Below are 17,241 nucleotides of genomic sequence, written 5' to 3' on the forward strand. Positions count from 1 at the left end.
TCCTGCATCCCACTGCTGTCAGATGAAATATACTGGGACATCTGGAGATGCTGCTTTAAATAGAAACCAGCAGGTACAATGCTCGTCCTCCTCCTGATTTAAGATAGATTTCAAAGGCTCAAAGCCATCTTTGTGATGGCAGATATCGTTCTCTACACCAACTGAAGAAGAATTCAGTCGTAAACAGCAAAAAATGACCTCTTCATCAATTTTTGCTCATGAGAAACCTTGAAGTAGATGGTAGGGATGTTAGAAAGAAGAAAGAATGCACCCCTTCTGAAGCATTCAGGTCTTGGACCTCTGACTGTATAAAATAATAAAACTGAACACCTTATTACAAGAGTAAGTTTACCTGGAAATGTGTCTGGTAGTGAATAATACATACACTGGATCTTACCTGGTAGTGGGACAGCATGTTAAGTCTTTTCCAGTCACCCTCAATCTTTGTGGTAACATCCTCATCCTGAAGGATGACTCGGACTACTCTGCCTTGACGCCACTCTGCAATGAAAACACAAGTAATTGCATCTAATGTTTAATACTCAGAGTAATTTGCAAAGCGCAGGAATTCCATTCACATTTTTAATGATATATCATCTGTGTCCCAATGAACAAGGAATCTTGCATTAAATCATTACATTTCTTTTAATCTCCAATTAAAGATATGAACTGTTTACAGAGTGTAATAACGTGTATTGCTGTCTCTGAATATTAATTTGGGATAGGAAGTATTTCAACACAAAAACTACATCAACTTTAGCAAACAACAGCAACTCTTTTTATTTCATTTTTGAAAGAAATATAGAAATATTTTCAAAATATTAATCCACTTTAAGCTTCCACACTCAAGTGAACACTGGGTAATTTTTTGCACATCTTAGTGTTTTACAAAAACCTATTGTGGTGATAAATTTGCTGGTATTTATAGTATATAGTAATCTTAAAAATGGTTCTCTTTCTTCTGCTTTGAAAGAAAATGTGGAGCTAAAAAACTGACTTTTAAAACTTAAAAATGAAGACAGGAACAATAGAAGAAAAGAGGTAGGGGATGAAGTCTATACTGAGAGAGAGGAGGAGAAATAAATTGAACCGAGAGAGAAAATAAGGGTACGTGAAGAAGCATTTGAGAAAGGGAGGAAGGAAAGGAAAGTAAATTAATCTCTTCTGCCCTTTGTTAGAGAGCCGGGCTTTCGTGGCCAGTGGATCGATGGACGTGATTACAGCCACTGCTGAAAGCAACTTCCTTTTTCATCTGTAGTGGGTCGAGCATCCTGAGCCCAAACGGCCCTCATCGACCAAGTTAAGCCTTCTGCTGAGTTTGCTCTTATTGTAGTTACTGAGCTCACTAGAGATGCACAACAAAATGCGAAAATATTCTCCCACCCTCCCCTCAGCGCCCACCAGCCGCTGTCTGCAGCCTCAGCAAAAACAGCCACATGAAACAGCAATGAGATGGAAATCAGCGCTGAATGAAATAAACATATCCCTTTGCAATGTGATGTACAGATAACATGGCCAGGAACAAGAGAGACGTCTCTCTTATTCTTTTTTTTTTGGACTCCCCTCTGTTGCAAATGAATGTATGATTGGAACGCTAGAGGAGTGAGGCCTCTTCAAGCCACCTGCTGCTACCTTTCGCTCTGATCCCAACCAGAAACACGAAACAGCAATCACAGACGAGATGATGAAACATGTCTCTGGGTGATGAGAATAACTTCAAATCTCCAGGAGAGGCCCGGCCATTGTTTTATATCTCACTACTGTACTGTCTATAAACATGCAAATGACCCTCGACGAGAAGAACAGAAACTAACAGAAAAAATAAACTGAAAGAAAAGAAAACATATGACAAGAAAAAAAGTCTAAAAGAAACAGGATGAGAAAACCTGAAAAAACCCAAAAAGAAAAAATGACTAACAACAACAAAAAAGAAAATCTTTATAATACACTTTATGAATGCTTAAAAAAGACTAAAAGTGAAATGAAAAGGACAGAAAATCATTGAGAATAAAATAAGACAGAAGCAATCTCTGCTGAAAACAGCAGGATGTAGCTGGATGGAGAATAAAGACAAAGAGAGTTAAAATAGAGACTGAGATGGGCTGAAGTGCATTGATTTGTCTGCATCACTCTCTTTCTTTCATTCTCTCTTCCCTCCCTCCATCCCTGCCCTCAGGGGACTGTGAAAGAGAGAATTAAAAACAAAGGCAAGGGACAGAAACACTCCGGTCCAATCATTCCAGAGGGATGGAGGAGATGGAGGCTACCTTGTTCCTATTACCCATTATCTTTATCTGGCCCCCATATCAGGGCCAGAGAGTGTGCCGGGGCTCAGGAGACTCTGAGATCCGTTTACTGAATACCGAGATGCCTCCTCTCATCCGGGGATGCCCACTGCATTATCATACCACACACTCACACACACTCCCACAGACAACATCCAATTCTCCCCCCTAATAAAACAATAATAAAACAACGTGCTTGCCCTCTAGGGCCCATAAAAGCATTTTACACAGGAGAGTCTGTCAAGAGATACAATTATTTCTTCACTTTTCATGGTTCCATTCCCTTATGGATAGACAAGTGTTAGGCAATGACTTGAGGAATACACCACTGTTCAAAGGTTTGTTTTTTGAGTTTCTTATGCTCATCAAGGCTACATTTACTTGATCAAAAATACAGGAAAATTGTAACATTGTGAAATATTATTACAATGTAAAATAATGTTTTTTCTATGTTAATATACATATGCAAAGCTTCAGTGGATGATTTACTTCAGAAATCATTCTAATATGCTGATTGGTTATCAGTGCTGGAAACTTTTCAGGATTCTAGGATGAATAAAAAGTTAAAAAGAAGAGCATTTATTTACACTACCGTTAAAAAGTTTGGGGTCAGTAAATGTTCTCTCTTTTTTATTTAAAGAAATTAAAACATTTATTCATTATTTTATTTTATTATTTTGATAGCAAATATTTATATTGTTAGCAAAGATTTATATTTTGAATAAATGCTGTTCTTTTTAACCTTTTATTCAAAGAATCCTGAAAAAATTATCGCAGTTTCCAAAAAATATTTGGCAGCACAACTGTTGCCAACATTGATAATTCTAATAATAAATAAGCATGTTAGAATGATTTCTGAAGGATCATGTGACACTTTATACTCAAGTGATGGCTGATGGAAATTAAGCTTTGCATCGCAGAAATAAAAAATATTTTAAAGGATATTATTATAATAAAAAACATATTATATTGTAATAACATTTTGCAAGATTACTGTTGTTTTTCTGTATTTTTGATCAAATAAATGCAGCCTTGATGAGCATAAGAGACTTCTTTAAAAAACAAGTCTTACTGATCCCAAACTTTGAACGGTAGTGTATGTTATTTTTGCCCCCCAAAAATCTAACAAAATAAAACAGATCGGTCCAGTCAATGTGAAGGACTTGTGTACAGAATAAGATACTGATTCTCATTTGGAATTTGTGGAAAAATAGATTAGCCTGCCTATTTTTTCCCAGTAACTGTGAGATGCTCCAACCTGTCAATTATGTCTCTTTGAATAAAAAGTGGTTTAAATACCATAGCGGCAATTTAAAGACTTATTGGAACCTCTATCATGATTATGCCATATGCCCATGCACTAAATTACAGATTTTAAGTTCGGCCAATATTGATATAATGAGTACCGATCACCTTCTTTCGACCCATCATTCCACAGATGTCAATGTCAATGATTTACACATTGAATCTTCTGACCAGGGCAAATGAAGGACTGATGAAGACAGTTATTTAAGGGTAAAGGCAGCTTATGTTAGCATAATGTTATTCATACCTAGGTCCATGTCAGAGGCTTTCGATCGGTGCGAGTAGGGGATGTTCTTATAGATGGCATCCAAGATCTTCTCCTTCACCTGGCTGATGGTGTCACAGTTCAGCACCTTCACCTGCACCTCTGGGCTCTTCTCATTGTCTGGATGCAAGCAGTTCACCACCTACACGACAGAACAAAATTCAACCAATTAGCACATGTGTGGGAGACACATGAATATTTATGTGGCTGTAAAATGATCTTTATGCATGATTTAAAATGTATTGAGAGTTTAAAGGCTGCTAAAATGCATCCGTGTATGTCAGGCAAAAATAACCATTAGAACACATTTTATGTTTAAAGGTTTAATCAAGCCATACAGAGAGCTTGTAACATGAACAGCATATCTACTGAGGCCTGTGTTTACAACAAATCTCAGAGTGACTGTTCTGTTCTGTTCTGTTCTAGTCCTCTGATGGATGACAGTCGTCCAGTCAAACCTTCAAGGTGTGCTACTGAATGAGTGAACGAACATAAAAGCCCGTTGGCCACCCTGAGGGAGCCGTCACTTCACTTACATCAGTTTGCAGAAGTATGCAATTAACACACTGATAATCTTTGTTCCTGTAAGATTCTCTGTCTTTAATCCAGATCTAAGATCTGTATATAGGTGCACTGAAGTTATAAGTGAGTAATATGTGAATAAGAATAAAAATTAGTATGAAGTATTTCAATACAGTGATAAAATGTTGTGGATGCTGATTGGCCAATCTCATGCATTATTGTGTAAAAAATGATTGATAATGTAACCAGGAAATGCCCTCCATATTTTGCCATGGAAGGCAGAATGTGCTATTGGTAGTGGCTTGTATTGTATAAGTGTATAAGTGTTTTGGAAGTGAGGACAGAATGATGAAGCTGAAACGGCTCCTACAGTCATCAAATCAGTGCGGCATTCAAAGGAATGGGTCGGATGCCAAGAGAAGACACTAGTCGCCACATTCCTCCTCGGACTTTTTCTTCTCTTAGTCTCACACAGAATACAGATTACCCTCCTGACGTGCTGTACCAGTAAACAGCCCGTCCTGGCATACGTGCGGCCCTGACAACACAGACTTAGCTCAGGCCTGTCAAAGTGACCAGCCAAACACAACACTGCCATTCACCACCGGACAGCAGACAGGTCAAAGGTCATAACAAACCTGTGTGTTCCCTGTCAGGCGTGAAGAGTGTGGGCATTGCATGCTGCGTCAACCCAAACAAAATGACCTCACCCTTCTCTCTACCTCTACACCTGTCTGCTTCTGAATGCTTTCAAGCTCCTTAGCCTCTTTCTCACCCATTTATCCTTGCATTTTTCTTCATTCCTATTTTAGTTTACTCCTCTTCCTTCTCTATCCTTCCAAAACGGTTCCTCTTTCCTTTCCTCATCCACACTGTGGTTCAGAGCCTTACCAGAGTCTTGTAATCAATTTGCTGTCTGATGAGCTTGTCTTCACTGAGTGAGTAGCGGGCTTCTCCGGTGATAGAGTCGATGGGGCCTTTTTCCATTTGTTGCTTTATGGCACAGAATAGAGAGAAGAGGGGCTCCCCGGCACACTCCTACACAATGAAAAAAAAAAAAACACTGTCACTTTCACTCTCTTAAATTTCACTCCAACCACCTACAGAGAATGTGGGCTGTCATTCCCACATTAAGTAACAATAATAGACATTTTGAAAGGAGCTTTACAGTTGTGGTGCTAGTGTGTCAATTTCAACTGGTGCAACAATTTCACTTTTATGGATTCCACTAATAGTTAAGCTCGATGCCTGGTGGACAGATAGAGACAGAGCAAGGACCCACTGTTAAATATTGCATAAAGTGTTACATTTTTAGCTTGGCTTAAAATTATATACCATAATAATGTATTTACATACTTTGCATGATTACATTGAAATCATAAAGCCATTAAAATAATCTTTAAACAAAGATCAAACAACAATTGGTAGATCCCCTGTTGAAGATCGCTGAGCTAGAAATTAAGCTGAAGTGCAGTGTCTCTAGCTGAATTTGGGCAAAATATGCTTGTTGGAATGAGAAATGGACAGTAAAACCAACTAGTGGTCTGGGCAGCTGGACAAGCACTGTTCAATAACACTCAAATCAATGTGCTGTGACTACAATTATAATGTTATGGTTTTGCATGGATGAGATCACAATAAAGTTCTTCTCTTACAGCAGTCCAATTTGAGCTTAAATGAATCCTGAAGCTCTCGAGTGATGTTTCGGCTTCATTCATTCAGGTCTAATCCATTAAACCAGACTGGACAAAACAGCCTTGACTTCCAGAGTTTATTGCCTTTGTACTTTTCAGAATTCAGGATGTTTCTGTACACTTGCAAAATTGCACATGCCATGTTCTGATTTGAGCAGATGTGTTTATTAAGAGATTAATGACAAGTGCTAGAGAGGACTGCGGTGGTGCTGACGGTCACAGTGCTATACGTAGAATTGAGCCGCACCTGCTAAGCCGACTGTCTCATTATAGGAACAGAAAAACTGCTGCAGTCAGCAAGACTCGGCTGACTTGAAACCCTCTTTGATTAAAAGTGCATGCAGGCACACTCATATAAAGATGTACATACACACCTACACATATTCATACACAAGACACACACACGCTCTCTGTCAAACACCTGCAGTGCATCACTGCCAATGCTCCCGCAGGACTTCACTTGACTCCTCCGTGCTCAACAGTGCATGTGCCAAATGACCTTGAAGGTGCATAATGTCCAACCACTAATCTGAATATTCAGCAATTTTAATGGTTGAGTCTTAATTATTACATTTTGACCTCCCAGACCGGAATATGTGTTAACGCACACACAACTTATCCACACACAGTACACAGACTTACCTTGAGGAATTTGTATAGCAGAAAAGTGAACCAATTTGTGAGCATTTTCTCAGCCACAGACTCCGTTCTGGAAAACAAACAAATAAACAGACTAAATAAATCAATCAATAAATGAATAAAAGCAGCACAAAGCCACTCATGCACAAATGCGATTACCATGACCATGAAAAAGTCACTTCACAAAGGACGTGTCTCCTAATGAATAGGACTTTGTTAAACAAACGCAATTGCTGGAACATGAATTGCATTCTGCTATCTATATAGTCTTTATTACCACAATAATCCACGAGACCCTAATACAAGAAACCCAATTAAACGCCTTTATGTGATCTGGCTGGATTGATGCCAAGTGAACCTACTCTGGCCTGGAATAAGACCAGACTCATTTCCTCCCCCACCACAGTCCGACCTTTGAGCTAGAAATGGATCACGTTACAATAGAAGAAGGCTGAATGGAAAGCTGGGGTGTGTCGGAGTACATAATGATTGGCTAACACCTCCGCTTGGACCACAGGCTCTGATCCGGCATGAGAGATGTTCATACATCATAACTCTAACAACGTGAAACTCAATATACATAGATCCGGTGTCTCCAGCCTATGTGTGCCGCAGGGAGCTAGTGAATTGCCAAGGAGCCCTGCACTGAGCCAGGGCACAGAGCATCAATATTTCAGGATTACAGCATTGTGATGTGTGTGCATCTACTCCTCCTCTGCCTCCCTGTATCCCAGCTGCCACCTGCATTCCCTCTGTCCCGCTGCCGTATTGAGACTTGGCGCTGCACAGTATAGTGTGTACATGTGCATATATGCGTGGCTGCGTGTGCCCACTAAGCTGGCGCAACACCTGGAAAGGATTAGTGTCCCCTTGTTTTGTAGCCACTGCCTTGAGTGAGCCAAAAGAGGACAGGTCCAGGGGTCAACAGGGTCACGTTTCATCTTTCCTTTCATCTCCATCCTAACACTGCCCTGTAATCATCCTCACTCCAACTGTTCTCAATTCCTGGACCAATTACAAGAGATACTGTAGGCGGGGGAAAACCTGGAGATGGACCGCAGTACAAAAAAACAACTTAAGAAGAAAACGGCTTTTCGCCACCTTTTCGCCTTGGTGTACTGTTATTCCCATTAGCTTCTCCTTTCTTGCACTATCGGCTGGTTTGATGGTAATTATTGTTGGCAAGACTCAATAAATTCACTTACCCATATCCTGTGTTACCTCTCAGCTCACTGGAGGGGGAATAAGTAGCCTCATTGCCAGACAATCCTGGCACAACCTCTCCATAACTTTGCCACAGTGCCAAGAGCAACCAACTATCACTGTCCCCCAAATCCTTATGTCACATATCACAGGCACAGAGAGCGAGTGCTTGTTTGGTTTTGGTTTAGGGAGGCAGGAAAGTGATGCCCATCCAGCGGTGATGAATGGGATATAGGCAGCACCTGGTGCTTAGTTCCCTCTGATTAAACAGCCATTTCGAAGTGGAACAAAGTAAAATCTGCTAGAGGATTCCTCCATGCCGCCTGTGCAAAAAGGAACATTGGAGCTACGCTTCATAAACCAGAGGAAGAGGGAGAGGAAAGAGCTCCATATATCTTCCTCATCATATCTAGCATTCAGCAAAGGCCATTTGCATTCGATGCTGATTTCTGCCACTGCAAATGGATGTGAACAGCCAACTCTGCCAACATCGAGGACCTGAGAGTGGTTTATGATTCCAGAGACCCTGCAAAAATGAGAACTGTCACTCTATGACAGATACTGCACTGCTAATGTGTGCAATATGCAGAAATGCATCTCGTAAACAAGTTCATAGATTTAACGGTGTTGCTAAGCGTGTAGCGTTGACTGAATAAAGGTTTTTACTAAGACTTAGTCTCAGCCTGCTTTGAAATTGAAACTATACTTCAGCCAAAAGCTGGCAATGGCTGACGTTAATTTACCTTGCAGCACCATAGGCTTTATTTTCTTAAGCAAACAATCGTCTGGTGAAACAAACTCCCTGTATGCCCCCTCCGTAATGCACATGTGTTAAAGGACACAGCTTGAAGCCAGGAATAATTTCAATTTCGCACTCCGCCTCACGTGGAAAACACTGTCCGCCCAGTCGGGTCCCGCTGCGTAACCATGGTCCCCCTTAACTAAGGATTATCCCCAGAGAATAATCACAGGACATCTATTAAACTCTGCCTTACTGTGTATGTGTGTGTGTGTGTGTATGAAAAGTGTATGAACGTGTTGGTCAGTAAATGTCAGAGTAATAATATCAGCATGAGCATATGCAGGAACAGGAGACTTCACTGATGCCATACATATAGAGAACACAGGCTACATGATCTGAGAGGTTATTTTTATTTGTAGATTAGGAGAGTGGGCAGTAAGGAGCGAGGGAGAAGGAGAAGGAGAAATACGACAGATGGTTCTAGAAGCTGCCCGTTAGTTAGTCAGCCTGTGTGTGCTTGTGAACTCAGGTTGAGGCTGGACAGATGGGGCGGCCGTCGCAAGCGCTTTCTTGGAAATTGGGGAAATGAAAGCTGGTTGGAGGCTTCTGCCAAAGATGTCCTGCTTCTCCGCATTTTAAACACCGATTTAGAAATCATGCGGTGAAATAGAGGCAGGGATGAGAAAATGATTCTCAGACAACAGATTAGGCTTCTCTCTTCTGGCCCTGTGCTTTGCTAAGCTGTATTGTGCTTTGCTAAGCAGGTGCTGGAGGTTAGACAGGTTCCATGTGGTAAAGATCGCTCTATATAAGTGTCTAATCCATTGAAAGATATGGACTAAAACAGTGCTTCTCATCTGGAGGATCACAACCCAAAACTTAAACATAATTATGTAATCCATGTCATTATTTTGCTCTGAAAGCACTAAAAAAAAAATTCAGAGCAGCATATATCAGAAGTTTCAGTCCACAAGTTTACAAATCAATCACTAGAACATTAAGAAAAATTAAAGAAATATTAGAAGTTTTCTATGAGCGGACAGTGGAGAAAAATCTATATGGTATAGTAATAATATTGTCCTATATGCTGTTAAAAAACCAGAGTTGATTGCATGGGGAATTGAGCTTCACCTATCTCCCTACAATTAGTAGTTTTTTAGTGCACTGTTAATTGGATCTCAAACTAATTGTTCCTAATTACAATTTAATGATGAGCATGTCAGTGGATTACATATTTGGGGGAGAAAGTGTGCATTTTGATGTCCCCAAATGCAATTATTCCCATTCAGCAATATTGTAGAGTCCACAAATGAAAGACAATTCCCAGAGGTCATCTGTCCTCGTCGGTGAAGTTGACCATAATTAAAATCAGGCTGATTGAAATGATCTCAAAATTTAGAGCATGTGCTCTGTTGATCACACTCACTTGAGGGGCATATATAACCAGTAAAACCCAATGGACTGCAGGACTAGATTTTTGAGATGTGCAATGTGTTTTAGTACCTTCTGAGTAAGAGTTTGGGATGGTTCTTGCTTTCCAGGTTCTTGTCAATGAGGTCAGAAAGCAGGTGTTTGAGCACGTCTGTTGCATACTCTAGTTTACTTTGCAAAACGGTCATGATCAAGGAGGCGACGTTGCCGCGGTCTCGCATGGAGAAGCCTCTCTGAGACTCAAGTGTTCGGATGAAGGACAGCAGGAAAACCTTGTTGTTGATTAGCTGCCCAAACAGTTTTAGGCCCTTCTCCACCTGTTCCTGTCTGTAACCTGGCACCTGCAGAGACAAATAAATGAATAAAAACACAAAACAAGAAAACAGGTACAAACAGATGACATTTCACAACCTGAATGTGATAATTCATCAGCATATTTATTAAATAAAAAATCTAAATCGACACAATTCGTTTTAAAAAACACAATCTCGGTCCTATTTTGTACAATTTATTAATGCAAGTTATTTTATTACTATTTATTTATTCAGTTGTTACATTTATTATTATTGTTTGATGAATTAAAATCAAGTCCTACTCTACATTTTTTTTATATATCACTGAATGTCCCATTTCAGTCAGAAATGCATCCAATTGTAGCATACAGTATTTCATGTCAACTTTAAGTAGCCTTTCCTTCAGAGCTTACCAACTCATGACAAATATATCAAACACTTAACCATGCAGAGACCTCATGACATCATTTGCCTCATCAATAATCATTAAACACCTGTCAGAATCTTGAGACGGCTCCTGTCATTAGCTGTGATTTTACAATAAACTTTTCCAGAGAGAGGGGACGTTTATTCCAATTAAGTCTTAATTTATAAAGCTGATTTGAACCAGAGCTCAGCTGGCATTAGCAGGTAAGGTATAGCTTGTATGCTGGCTGAAAAAATGTGTGTGATGCCATTAAAACTGTCCATCACAGTAATAGCAGGGTGTAAATAACCCATAGCACGGTGGACTCTGCGTTATATTTTAATTCTGTTCTCCACACTCAGAAAAACAGTCGAGTCACATGTCATTACTGTTATTAACAAAAGACTGATTGTGAATCAGAGAGCAGCTCATTACTTTAAGAAAAAATGAGTGTGAGAGAAAGAGTATGCATGTAGATTATAATGAGAGGTGCTGCCTTTTGTTTACTAAGAGTGAAATCAAACAGCACAGTGACAGCTTTAATTCCCAACAACCCCACTGTGCTGTTAGTCCTTCAGAATCAAAAAACAGAAAGAGAAAAATATACTTAGCAGCCATTATTGTGACTGCTCCTCACACAGGTACAATGTGCAGTAATTATATGCATTCATGAATATGCAAATATATGCATGTACATCTCAGAAACTCAGTAAAGGGCCCTTTGGATGCAAATTTGTCATTTCACAAAACATTTTTGCATCAATAAAATTGTTAGGTTACCTCCAGGTCTCTAAGGACAGGGTGCTCTTCGATGCCAGGGAATAACACTCGCATGGTGTATGTGCGGTAGTCCAAGAATGGAATACCAGCTCCGTCCAGGTCGCTGGTCAACTCGTGAATGTCTGTCTGCAGCTCTGCAAATGCTGCGGAAGATGCAAAACATTAAGAACAAATAGGCTGATCGCTAAACTACAAACGAGGCGGTTTATGAAGTATTCTGAATATTGTTTATTGGATTGTAAAATTCGGACTAATAATCTGGAGTGACATCTCTTTTTTAAAACTACTTACCCTCTTTACACTCCAAGGCCACTCTGGACTCGAGGTTGTCCATCTGCATCTGCAGGCGCTTGAGTGTGAGGTCACTCTCACGGGATTTGCGCTTGTAGGCAATGAGGACAATGACGATGAAGAAGATGAGGAGGCCTCCTGCCCCAGCAATGCTAACGACGGCGGTGCTGCTGAGGGGGCTGTCAGAGGTGATGTGGACCACACCTGGAGAGAACTCGATGCCACCTACACGGGCCTAAAATGGAGTACGTTTTGTGAAGATTTAAATGAAACCAATACTTGGTTTTTAAATGAAACCAATACTCAATAACCTAAGCAACCATTCAAAGCAGATCAAAAATGATATTTTATTTGATGTCATTGTGTCAAAAGTAAGGCCAATGAAAATGAAACAGACAGCCACCCCGAGTACCCATTGGAAAAAATAAATAAATAAATTGTTAGGGTCTTCAGATCTAAAAAGTCTTATTTGGGAGGTATTTTCTATTTCTCTGTCAGCCTCTCAGAAAGTTCAATAACCACAAACTCCCCAATTAGTTAATGATGAAAAGTGAATATGGGCCCCAGTATTCAGCAACTTACAAGAACCTTGTGACGTCCAGTCAGATTGGGCGATTCACAGAGCAGTTGAGTATCTGATACAGTTAAGGTGCAAGGTTTGTCTCCAATCAGAACAGTGTAGTTCAGCTTTCCGTTGCCACCCGGGGCTGGAGGGAGGAAGTTTCTACCCTGCAATCCACATTTACAAAATGTTGCAACTGCAATAGACAATCAATAGACCAACAATGCTGAGATTGAGGTTAATGCTTGATTTACCTTGAGAATAATTGGGGACCCTGGCTTGAGTTCCTGGACCCCAGACACACTGAGCGGTTCAAACACTGGATTCGGGTAGTAGATGAAGTTGGTGTTGTTGAGGGCCAGCACAGACTGCACGTTGTCCAGGATAAAGCCAAACTCATCAGGTCTCTCTGGCACTTCGTTTTGCCTGCTTAGACTGTAGGGAAGCTCTGGGACCATGCACTGCATAGTGGTGGGACTCAGAACCTGACATATCTGGTGGGGGAAAATAAATAACACTGAACGTTCAATAAGTCATTTGCAGTCCATGTGCGCTCCAGAATAGAACAGGAACATTTAGATTCTCTACTTAGAACTCTACTGCATTTACATTACAAACAATAATTCAGATGAAAAGACCTGAATTATAATAATGAGATATAATTTGTCTCAACAAAGCAGCACTAAATTATTAGCACTTTTAAAATGGCCACACTCTGATTGTGCCTGCAGTGCTGGTGACTCACCGACAGATAACTAACTGTGCTTATCTTTGCTTCCCTGAGAGAGATTTGACATTGTCATCTATCCTTGACTCTCTGTCTGTCTTCATCTCTCTTCCTTCTCTCACATAGGTCACATATACATACTGCAGCTCAATGCGGATGTCAGGCAATTGATTATTTAATCTGACTCTGTATATGTCATTATTAACAGGAAGTCAGTGTTTCTCAGCCCACTTCTTTACGTTTCCCCCTTCTTTCTTCTTAACAGGTCAGGTTTATTAAATGTAAAGTTATGGCATAGGTTTATTCAAGTCTATATGCTTTCCCTTTGAAATGTATAAATAAAAGCCAGACAAGACCCTTGAGTTTGTGAACCCACGCTGCTTTGCAGTTGGCTGTTAAAATACCCAGACAGCAGACTCTCCATCAAAAACATCCCTACAGATATCTCCAGTCATTTTAATTGGATTCCTCACAAAGCCGTAGCAGCCAGGCAGTTGAACCTTCACTTCCTCTAACACACAGAGATCTATAGAAGGTCATAACAGGTGGAACTGTTCAAGGTAAAATAGATTTCAGGTCACCATATTTTTCAGAGCACAAACTCTGGTCAAACTCTTTTCAGACTAGTTTTGAGCGATCGCATTACAAACAAGGATATGAGACGTCTTGTGCCCAACAAACAACTTCATTCAAAGACTGCGAAGTAGGGTATGACTTTTTTTCTGCTGTGCTTTGAGAAGCAGTGTGCCAAAGCCTAATCATATCGCAGCCCAGATGCTAAACGCGGCCATGTGTGAGATACGTGCACGAGATAAAATTACGCTCTTTTGTCTCTGTTGCCTTTCAATCAGATGTCACTGAGTGCAGCCTCCCATGGCTCTTTGGGTCCATTCTGAAGACGGGGAACATGATACCCTTGTCTATGCATCCACCCTGTGTTACGGCATTCTCCTCTTTCCTGCACAAAGGAGACATTGCTGCTACTGCTGCTGAGACCTGGCACTTTTCCTGTTCTCTGTCTGTCTCTCTTTCCTTATTTCCCTCGTTTACTGGATCCAATGGTGCGCAGCTGACACAGGTGATTGGAGCAGGGGGAATAGTCTGCTAATGGTCATTCCAGTTCACTAGCCTCAGGTTAGGTGAAGGCCGAGTGATCGTTTACTGTGGAAAACTTTTGCACTTACGTTGATTGTCTCCAAGTTCTTGTACTTGGCTCTGATGAGAGGAGTCTGGATGATGTCCAGGTTCGTCCCAGTCACAGTCACTGGGGTGTTGCCACTTTGAAAACAATACCATGTTTGTGAACTTTCACTTTGTGCAGTTCCTTACAATAATCTTTAGATAATATTTTTTAGTTGAAAACCAACAACACGCTGACTTTTAACCAATTCTCCTCCTTAATCGCAGGTTCTGGGGCAACATTATGGTCAGTTTCCCCGTCTTAACTGGGTTTGTAGCACACACACCTGAAAATGCTCCACTCGGGTTCGAGTTTGGTGATAGTGGGGTCCTCCACATACTCAAACTTGAGGTCTTTGTGAATGTGGGCTTTATCCACAAACACTGATACAGACACATTTCCGTAGCCTTGCATGGAGGCGTGAGAACGACATGTTATCCACTGTCCTCCTCTCCTGTTTCACCAAAAAGAAAATAAATAGTGTATGAATAGATTTTCTTTGCCTTTTTTTATATTTGAAAGCTTAAAACTAAATTAATAGTTAAAAAAAAAAAATTAAGGTTAAATTGTCTCTCCTCCTTTGTCATCATTATAAGTGTATTGATACCTAGGAATTGGTTACGTTAATTGGTTTTGTATTATTAAAGATTTGATTTTGTAGATTTTATGTGGCTGTATAGAGTATTCAGCATACTAGCCCTAATTTAATCTTCTGCTCCTATAATCAGACACTGCGGTTGTACCTGATGCAAGACTAGACTGATGGCTATTGATGTTATTGATTAAAGATCAGAAACTCTCAAGCTCTTAAGATCCGTATTGACTGTCTTTGGTGGTTTGAATCCGCCAGAGGCTTTGAAAGACCGGCAAACTAACCAAAAAGGATGATGACATCTCAAAGGGCAATGTTCTGTACCTTTCCATTCAACCCTACCTTTGATAGGTGCACTTCTGGTCTTTGAACATGATTGACACATTGCTGCCCGCGTCCAGGTTGCTGCCGGTGATGTTGACTATGGTCCCCCCAGATACTGGTCCTCGGTTCGGCGTTAAACTCAACAATCTAGGGATCTGTAGAGATCAAGGTCAAAAAAACAAATGGGGATTTTTTACAAGCACACACATCACAATCCCTCATGTTTTTCTTTCCTTTGTATCTTTTTCCCAATCTGATTATCACCTCCTTTTCTCAGAACACCAATTGCTCTCCTCACCCAAGAATCACATAATCCAATTACTACATCTGAATGAGACATAAAAGCCATTAATGTTTGCATAAAACTGATAAATGCTATAATATGGCTCTATAACGGGAAAAATTACATTGCAACTCAATTCATTTGGATGGCTGGATCGCAATCTGATTATGGGTGTTACATGCATGTGCTCTGGGAGTAATAGAAGCAAGAGAAAAGTGTAGAATGGATATATAAAATGAGTGTGGCCAGTGTCATGCAAGATCCTATTAAACACGGAATCCTATTGGCTGAAAGACATTTTTTGATCCGACAAATCTGATTAATGTATTTGGTCTCAACCATATAAATATGCTGATGAATATGTATTGTATAACTGAAACAATAAATGCTAAACTAACGATTCTTCTCAGTTTTTCTCAGTTGGTAAGCATATTGGCTTAGAATACCCTTATCCTTCTATCTTTGCATAACTGTAAATTATTTACCTGTCTGCCTTGCTTATGGGTTTATGTATACACTATTAAAAAATAGCATACTTTTCAAGCATACTTGTAGTAAATCAAGATCCCTATCCAGGGAAATATTACTTAGTTTAAGTAATGAAAAATAAGTGCAATAATGCATGAGGAAAGGGGGAAAAGATTCTGTCGGAGGAAACAGTCCTACACTACAGCAGCAGTAAAATTCAAGTTTTATGGTCAGCATCTCTGGGTGTTGACCGAACACTTGGTGGGGTCAAGTGCCCACCAATATGACTAAGTACATCAGCAGGGCTACATGGCCAAAGTGTTCACTCTTTATTAGAGACAACAGTAAATCCAAGCACTTTAAACCCTGAAGTGTACTTGTAATTATACAGACATGATTCAGAACATAGTAGACAGCCCAGCAGTTCATTGGGGGTTATTTTACAGCCAGTGATTTGCTGAGGTACTCACCACAAAGTAGTAGTACTTGGATGACTTGGCCATGAACTCAGGACGACACTCCCCAACACACACTTGGATGTTTCCAGCAAACTGGCTTCTTTCTGCTTTTCCCATTTCACACACAATCCTGTAAAACACACACATACACAATTAGTCAACCAGAACAGTTCCACAATAACAAGCAAACAATTTATGAAACTTTACACAGGAGACTTTAATCTCTGTCTCTGCCATAATAATATAGGCATGAGATAATATAGATTAATATAGAGTTAATCTGCCTCCTCGTTCCATGACAGGTATCAAACTTTCTCATGCACCACAATAAGAAGCTAATCACTGCCTTCAAATATTAATAATAATAATAATAATACACTTTTGCTGCTGCAACCTGCAGCAGAGAAATTCAGAGTAAAATAGGGTTTTTTCAGGTCAAGGCATTAATACTGGGGAATTTTTCAAGCTGTCAGCAGGGCTTTCTCAAATGCTTGCCAAATAACGCATAATTATCTTTTGCTGTCCTGACCTCAGATTAAAAGTTTCTTTAATGCTTTCTCTGTGTTTACTGCCAATCCATATCAGGCACTTTTAAAAGACACAGTGTTCTTGGCAACATTTATTAGGCCTGCATTATGCTAACTCAAGCTGCGTCTGTAAAGAACACATGTTTAGAGAGTAAAACAAATCTATTGAGGCAATTCAAGGCAGGTGACATTATTTAACACAGATAGTCATTAAATCCAGGTAAAAAATGTGCCATTATGAAATGTCAAATCTGGCCTGGTATT

General features: G+C 40.1%; 1 pseudogene; it reads right to left on the bottom strand.

Annotated features, from left to right (window-relative positions):
- The window catches only part of LOC113047842 (plexin-A4-like), a 184,668-nt pseudogene that overhangs the window by 15,901 nt on the left and 151,526 nt on the right, over positions 1 to 17,241 (bottom strand).

This window comes from Carassius auratus, chromosome 29, assembly GCF_003368295.1.
Source record: "Carassius auratus strain Wakin chromosome 29, ASM336829v1, whole genome shotgun sequence".
NCBI lineage: Eukaryota > Metazoa > Chordata > Actinopteri > Cypriniformes > Cyprinidae > Carassius > Carassius auratus.